The sequence below is a fragment of the Oryctolagus cuniculus genome, chromosome 2 (assembly GCF_051225735.1).
Source record: "Oryctolagus cuniculus isolate XC-2025 breed Fujian yellow rabbit chromosome 2, ASM5122573v1, whole genome shotgun sequence".
Taxonomy (NCBI): Eukaryota; Metazoa; Chordata; class Mammalia; order Lagomorpha; family Leporidae; genus Oryctolagus; species Oryctolagus cuniculus.
The window spans coordinates 202,179,889-202,187,435 of record NC_142868.1 but is presented as its reverse complement, the minus strand read 5'-3'; the positions used below and the strand labels follow the sequence as shown (position 1 = coordinate 202,187,435).

At 49.8% G+C, this 7,547-nt stretch overlaps 1 pseudogene; it reads right to left on the bottom strand.

Annotated features, from left to right (window-relative positions):
* Positions 1 to 2,205: 2,205 nt before the first annotated feature.
* LOC100347781 (protein lin-28 homolog A pseudogene) lies at positions 2,206 to 4,694 on the bottom strand (annotated as a pseudogene).
* Positions 4,695 to 7,547: the final 2,853 nt, after the last annotated feature.

The window sequence follows — 7,547 nt, the reverse complement described above, 5'->3', positions numbered from 1 at the left end:
TATCACCCAAACAATGCAACAAATTACATTTAACATAATTGATTATTTATTGGCAAACATAATTGGATTTCCTCAGGGATCCTGCAGACCAATTTTAATTCTAATCAAATTTTTAAATGCCACGTATTTCAAAACACTGCTGAAGCTCATGTGCCTGTGTTCACAGGACATGCATGTCCTACAGAAGTCCCCCTGGCCAGTGCCATGACTCACTAGGTTAATCCTCCGTCTGCGGCGCCGGCATCCCATATGGGCACCAGTTTCTAGTCCTGGTTGCTCCTCCTCCAGTTCAGCTCTCTGCTGTGGCCCAGGAAGGCAGTGGGGATGGCCCAAGTGCTTGGGTCTCTGACCTGCAGAGACTGGGAAGAGGCACCTGGCTCCTGACCTTGGATCGGCATAACTCCGGCCGTTGTGGCCATTTGGGGAGTGAACCATTGGATGGAAGACCTTTCTCTGTCTCTCTCTCACTGTCTAACTGTCAAATAAATAAATAAATAATCTTAAAAAAAAAAAAAAGAAGTCCCCATGGTGCTGGCTGAGGCCCCTCTTCTGTGGCTGCAGATGGTGGGAGGATCCAAAGCTCAGCACCAAGGGGGAGGCAGGGCCCTGGCCTCCGCTCTGCCCCTCTCTGGCCTCCTGCTGCAGCACAGCTGAGCAGCCACACTGAGTGAGGAGATGGGTTTCCTCTGGGTCCCTTCCCAGGTTGTTTCACAGCACTTCCGCATTGTGAGCGGCAAGTGCCCTGCCACCCTAGCCAGGGTGAGAAGATTGGTTGTGGGACCAGATTCCTGGACCAACCCCCAAACCACTACGTCCTGTGGGAGGGACTCTCTCAGGAGTAAGGCAGGGTTTTCCACATCTTGTTTCCTCATAACTTGATCCCAGGACAGGGTACTGGGGACTGTCCCAAGCAATGGGTTGTGAGGATCCACAAAAAGGGTGGCTAGGGGAACAGTCCCAGACCCACTCCTCCTGAGCTCACTCCTGACCCCATTCTGGGCCAATGCGATTTATTTATTTGCTCCCTTGGGTAACTGCACCTTGGGTCCCACTTTCTCCAGGATGCCAACTGCACTAACTATGTGCGAACGACGTATCTTGTGCATTTGAACTTGTTTTTTTTTTTTTATTATTATTATTATAAATAGTCTGGGTTTGCATTTTGTATATTTTAATCAAAGGCCCTCATTTCTGCACTTTGTTCTCAGGTACATGAGCAATCTCAGGGATAAGTCCTCAGCAGCTCCAGGTCTGCACAGCAGGAAGGCTTTTTGTTGTTTTTATCACCTGGAGAGCAACTATTTGGAGTGCACAGCCTATTGAACTACCTCATTTTGCCACCTGGAGCTGGCTTTTTTGCCACAGTGTCCTCTTGAAACCCCCTCCACCTTGAAAATGTTTCAGGGAGATGAAGTGTTAATGGGGTTGTCCCATGATTGAGCTCCTCCTCCCGGAAGATTGAAAATTAGTCTGGACAGGAAAAGACGGTGCAGAGAAGTCAGATAGGCCCCGCCAGCTGAAAGGCCCAGAGAGGAAGCCATGGTCAGGGTTGCCTGATCCTAGGACACAGGCCTTTTGCTTCACTTAACAGAGCCATCCTTCAGCAACCAGATTTAGGCGAAGCCCACTATACACAACAGGGTGTGTGTGTTTGTGTGCACACGCACGTGTGTGAAAAATGGGAGCTGGTAAGGATGAGTTGAAGACCAATACCCCTGTACCCATCCTGTGCTGTCCAGGGGTGAACATGAAGCAAGAACTAAAACATCCTTAACCTTCCCAAATTCTTGGCTTCCAGGGAGACCCAAAAGTGAGGGCCTCAGTGGTGGTGTCCGGAGCCAGTGTCCTGCCCTGTGACTGTAGTGATTACTGTGTCATGGTAACTAAAGGAAAACTTCCCCCACCCAGGTGACTTTCCAAAGCTAGAGATTTGGCACGCGGGGCCTCAGATAAAGCATGCAGGCTACAGCGTGATATCCCCCAAACCCCTTAATTGCATTTGGATACAGCATGGTTGGAATTCCCTGCCTCACTCCTTCTTCCCGGCAAGAGGGAAAAAGCAGTGATGCTGTGAGCCCCAGCCTGGGATACGTGGCAATGCCAGCTCCCCCCAACCCACCCCTTCCCACTTTCTCCACTCTGCACTTGATGCCTGCTCCTTGAAACTTCCTGATAGCCAAAAAACCAGCCCCCACCCACTCTGGCTCAATTCTGGGCCTCGGGGAGCATGGCAGGGCTGTGGATCTCCTCCTCCTCCTCCCGGAAGTAGGCTGGCTTTCCCTGGGAGCTAGGGGCCTGCTGGGCCTTCAGGGGCACGAGGCCACCATATGGTGATGCTCTGGCAGAAGTGGCACTTCTTGGGTTGGGGTGGCAGCCTGCACTCCTTGGCATGATGGTCTAGACCGCCACAGTTGTAGCACCCGTCTCGTTTAGATCTGCGCTTTGCACGCTCTTCCCCTTTGGCCACCTCTCGCTGCCTATACAGAACACCCCAGTAGGTCCGGCGACACGGATGGATTCCAGGCCCTTGGCGGACTTCTTGAAGGTGAATTCCGCTGCTTCACCCTCCTTCAGGCTCCGGAAGCCCTCCATGTGCAGCTTACTCTGGTGCACGAAGACGTCCACCCGGGGGTCGAGCGCAACCCCGGCGCGGGCGGTCATGGGCAGGAAGCCCAACCCCGTGCGCACGTTGAACCACTTATAGATGCCGGGCCCTGTGCAGCAGCTGCGGCTCATCTGCCACCTGGGCCACATCCTCCGGCACCGCCTTGGTGCAGCCACCTGCAAACTGCTGACTGGACACGGAGCCCAAGGTCGTCGGCAGAGCCCGCGGCCCCGGGGCCCCTAGTCGGGCAGCTGCTGGCCCCTCTCATCTTTTCTTAAAAATTTATTTGGGGGCCGGCGCCGTGGCTCAATAGGTTAATCCTCCACCTTGCGGCGCCGGCACACCGGGTTCTAGTCCCGGTCAGGGCGCCGGATTCTGTCCCGGTTGCCCCTCTTCCAGGCCAGCTCTCTGCTGTGGCCAGGGAGTGCAGTGGAGGATGGCCTAGGTGCTTGGGCCCTGCACCCCATGGGAGACCAGGAAAAGCACCTGGATCCTGGCTCCTGCCATCGGATCAGCGCGGTGCGCCGGCTGCAGCGGCGGCCATTGGAGGGTGAACCAACGGCAAGGGAAGACCTTTCTCTCTCTGTCTCTCTCTCTCACTGTCCACTCTGCCTGTCAAAAAAAAAAATTTATTTGGGTATTTATCATTTTATCTGATACACACACAGAGAGAGAGAGAGAGAGAGAGAGAGAGGCTGACTTCCATCGGCTGGTGCATTCTCCACATGCCCATGTCCACAAGGACTGGGGCCAGGGTGAAGTCAGGAGCCAAGAACTCAATTCATGTCTCCCAGTGAGTGGCAGGGACTCAGTTGCTTGTGCTGTCAGCTGCTGCCTCACGGGATGCACATGAGAAGGAAGCTGGGGTGGTAGGTGCAGCAGGAGCTTAATCCTGGGCACTGTGACAGGGGACTGTGGGCATTTTAACCTGACTAACCATTAAACATTCACTCTGTTGTATGTTTTTAAAAGTAGTGCCTCCAAATATAGCGCTTCACAACTTTTGGTAATTTATAAATGAACGAATACGAATATCCTCAATAAAATTTTTCAGAAATTGCGTGTTGTACTCAACGAACATAGCGATGTGCTTCCTTTCTCGACCTAATGAACGGCAAGGGGAGGAAAGAAAGACTCAAAACTCCAGCACAAAGGCATGTTTTCACATCAAAAAGCTCATGAGAATCATCCATTCTCTTTTAATTCTATTTTCATTGAATTTTTTGTAACATGCTGTTGCTTCAGTTGATGGGAAAAATTGATGGGACGAAAGAGCACCTACAAGTTGGGGCAAAACCTCTAGCCTAAATCAGTGATCCATGTGAAAACACCCGTCCCTTGCTGGGTCACAGAAAATGCTCGAGAGACACTGGACCTGAGGTCTCAGGCATAGACTCAGTCAAGGGGTGTGGTCCCAGACTACTGAGGAGGAGGAGGCAGATCAGAATGCTTTCAAAGGTGGGTAGAGCTGTTAGCACTCACAATGGAGGCTAGAACTGCTGGTGGAGAAGCAAACTTGAGGAAAGTGACAGTAAAGTCTATGGTTTAGACCATCTGAGGGGACCAGAAGACCTAGGTTTTCAGATGATTCGGGGAACTGCTTCCAGGACAATTGGGAATATGAATTTTAGCTTGAACGAGCAGTTAGGGGTAGAGATTTTGGAGTTATTAATTGAAATAATGAGACTGTGTGACTCCATCGAATAATTCTCATCTGTATTCTCGTGGGAAGTGTTCCAAGATGGGTTGCTGTGGGTTGCTCTCCCTTGTGTCCTGCTCTGACACATTCTCCAGGGATGAACTAATGAAATCCTGCACATTCCAGCCTCTCAGGAGTCCTCAAGAACGCCTGGAGCTGGCCCCAGTCCAGAGGTGGACAGTAGCTCCACAGCCAGCTGTCTGTCCAGCCTCCGTAGCTACTAGAAAAATTGCCATGTTCTTGCACACTTCCTTCCCTCTCTGCCTTAGGAGACCTCCTGCTCTCCTAGAGCTGGCTGCTCTCACAGGGGCTCAGGTTCTCACACCAGCCCCTTCTCTCCTCCGTGACAGCAGGAAGCAGGCCCGGAGTGTGGCACTGGACCCTGGGCATCTCCAACACTGGAGCAGGGGACACTTTCCAGAGCTGGGCTCCCAGGGTTTTCTTGCTACACTGTCAAGCTGGAGAGTGGTGGCTAGGGAGGGAAAAGCAGTGGCATGGTGGGATACCCAGGCTGACTCCCCTGCCTGCCATCACAGCATGCACACACCCTCCAGTAGTGCCTGAGACCCCCTCTGGACACTCGGTCTGTGATTACTTCCTCCATCCCTATCCAGAGCCTCTCCCATGGGGCACCATGGAGGCCGTGGTGATCGCTTGTGATTGCCAATCCACACACTTGCTGGTGACTCACTACAGAGGCATTGGAAAGTTGCAGGTATCCATTGCAGAGAGGACTCACCCATCGAGAGTAGCCGGACTCTGCTTATGTTCAGCAAATGTCCTCTGCTGACTCCTTCTTGTCTGTTGTTTTCCTTCTCTTTTCTGCCTTTACCTCTCTCCACAAGTTTTCCAGCCTGAATTTATCTCTTGGGATTCTCTCTTAACACCTCTAGTCCCATGACCTTCCCTTTCCTTCTTTCTCCAAGCTGTATCAGCTCCCACTACAAGTCACAAACCTCGCAATTGTATATAGTGATTGACCTATTTATATGTAAATGTGTAGATCTTCAAGAACAATAGATTGGGGATGGTGTTGTGGCATAGCAGGTAAAGCCATTGCCTTTGACACTGGCATCCCACATCCATTCTGGTTCCTGTCCCAGGTGCTCTAATTCTGATCAAGCTCCATGCTAATGGCCTGGGAAAATCAGTAGAAGATGGCCCAAGTTCTTGGTCCCCTGCCGTGTACATAGAAGACCTGGATGAAGCTTCTGTCTCCTGGCTTCAGCTTGACACAGCTCCAGCTATTGTGGCCATTTGGGGAGTGATCCAGCAGATGGAAGATCTCTCTCTGTCTCTCCCTCTCTGTAATTCTGACTTTCAAATAAATAGTTTTTTTTTTTTTTCTTTTTAATAGAGTAACAGGTCTTGCATCTTGCTATCTTTAAAGTATGGAATTTTGATATCATCTAAGGGACTCATAAATATTTGTTGAGAATGCAAGATTGTATATACTAATTTCTTCTTCTTCTTTTTTTTTTATTTTTTTTGGCCAGGCAGAGTTAGATAGTGAGAGAGAGACAGAGAGAAAGGTCTTCCTTTTTACGTTGGTTCACCCCCCCAAGTGGCCACTATGATGGCCAGCGCATTGCAGCCAGCGCACTGTGCGGATCCAAAGCCAGGAGCCAGGTGCTTTCTCTTGGTCTCCCAGGTGGGTGCAGGGGCCCAAGCACTTGGGCCATCCTCCACTGCACTCCTGGGCCACAGCAGAGAGCTGGAGTAGAAGAGGAGCAACCGGGACCGAATCTGTTGCCAGGACCAGGACTAGAACCTGAGGTGCTGGTGCCACAGGCGGAGGATTAGCCTAGTGAGCCTCGGCACTGGCCCTAATTTCTTCTTATTTCAAATTTTAAGTAGGGAAGCTGAATACAAAATATTTTCTTTGAAAATATTTGAAAAACTGTTCTTCGTCATGTACTAATTGACTTGAAACCCTGAGGTGTGAGTGTTAAACCTAACAGTTGAGTTGCTGGCTGAAATGCCCACATTCCATATCAGAATGTTTGGGTTCCAGTTCCAGCTCTGTCCCTGATTCCAACTTCCTGCTAATGTACACTCTAGTGCGTAACAGGGGCTGACTCAAGTTCTTGGATCTCTGTCACCCAAGTGGAAGACCCGAAATTGAGTTTCCAGCTTCTGGCTTCAGCCTGGCCCAGTTCTAGTAGTTGATGGCTTTGGGGAGTGAAAAGTGGATGAGAAATCTCTATTTGTCTTCTCAAATAAATAGATAAATAAATAAAATAATTAAAAAATGAATAGAAGAGGAAATGGGATTTTTCTTGTGTTTTCAATTCAGTCTAGATGTGAAATTCCGTGATGAGTAATTCTCAACTCCTGTCGGATATACTCTTCTCCTTTCATGAAATTGTCCTCACTTCTTACTTCTAATATAAATGACTCAGCATCCCTCACTGTGGGAATTCACTGCTTATTGCAGTCTGCCATGTCTGCGCGTCATTCTCAGTTCTCCCCAGAGCGCTGACGTTTGCCTCAAGGGGGAACCTTCTGGTAAGTGGTGTCTCAGAGGACTCTCTGTGCGGAGGGGAATGCTGCACCGCGTGCTCTGTGTCCCAGCAGCCCCTGGTCATGTGTGGCTCTTGAGCATTCAAAATGTGCCTCGTGTGGCTGCAGAGCCACATCCTCATTTTCTTTGATTGGGATTGACGGGGCCAAACGTGGCTAGTGTTGCCCAAGTCTGACTGCAAAGTGCTAGAAGGCAGTGACCTCCCTGTCACTCATGTCCACAGCAAGGTGTTGGTGGCAGCCTAAGGTACAGCCACCACATTGTGAGGTTTCCGCAGATGTGCCTTTACTTATCCTCTGAGAAATGAGAGCTTTGCATAGAAATAGCTTCATTTGGATTTTTAAAGTAATAGAGAAGCAATTTATCCTGGGTTTCTGATACTATCCCAGCATTCTTTTATATTTACAACAAGTGACCATAAATTCACAGGAGAAAGGCAAGGTGATTCAATTTGGATATTTAAAAATGAAAAATAAGATAGAGGGGCTGGCGCCATGGCTCACTTGGTTAATCCTCGTGTTATACATGATAAAAAAAAAGTATAATGTTATCTGTTGACTAAAAACTTTTTTTTTTTTTTTTTAGATAGGCAGAGTGGATAGAGAGAGAGAGAGAGAGAGAGAAAGGTCTTCCTTTTTGCTGTTGGTTCACCCTCCAATGGCCGCCGCGGATGGTGCATCGCGCTGATCCGAAGCCAGGAGCCAGGTACCTCTCCTGGT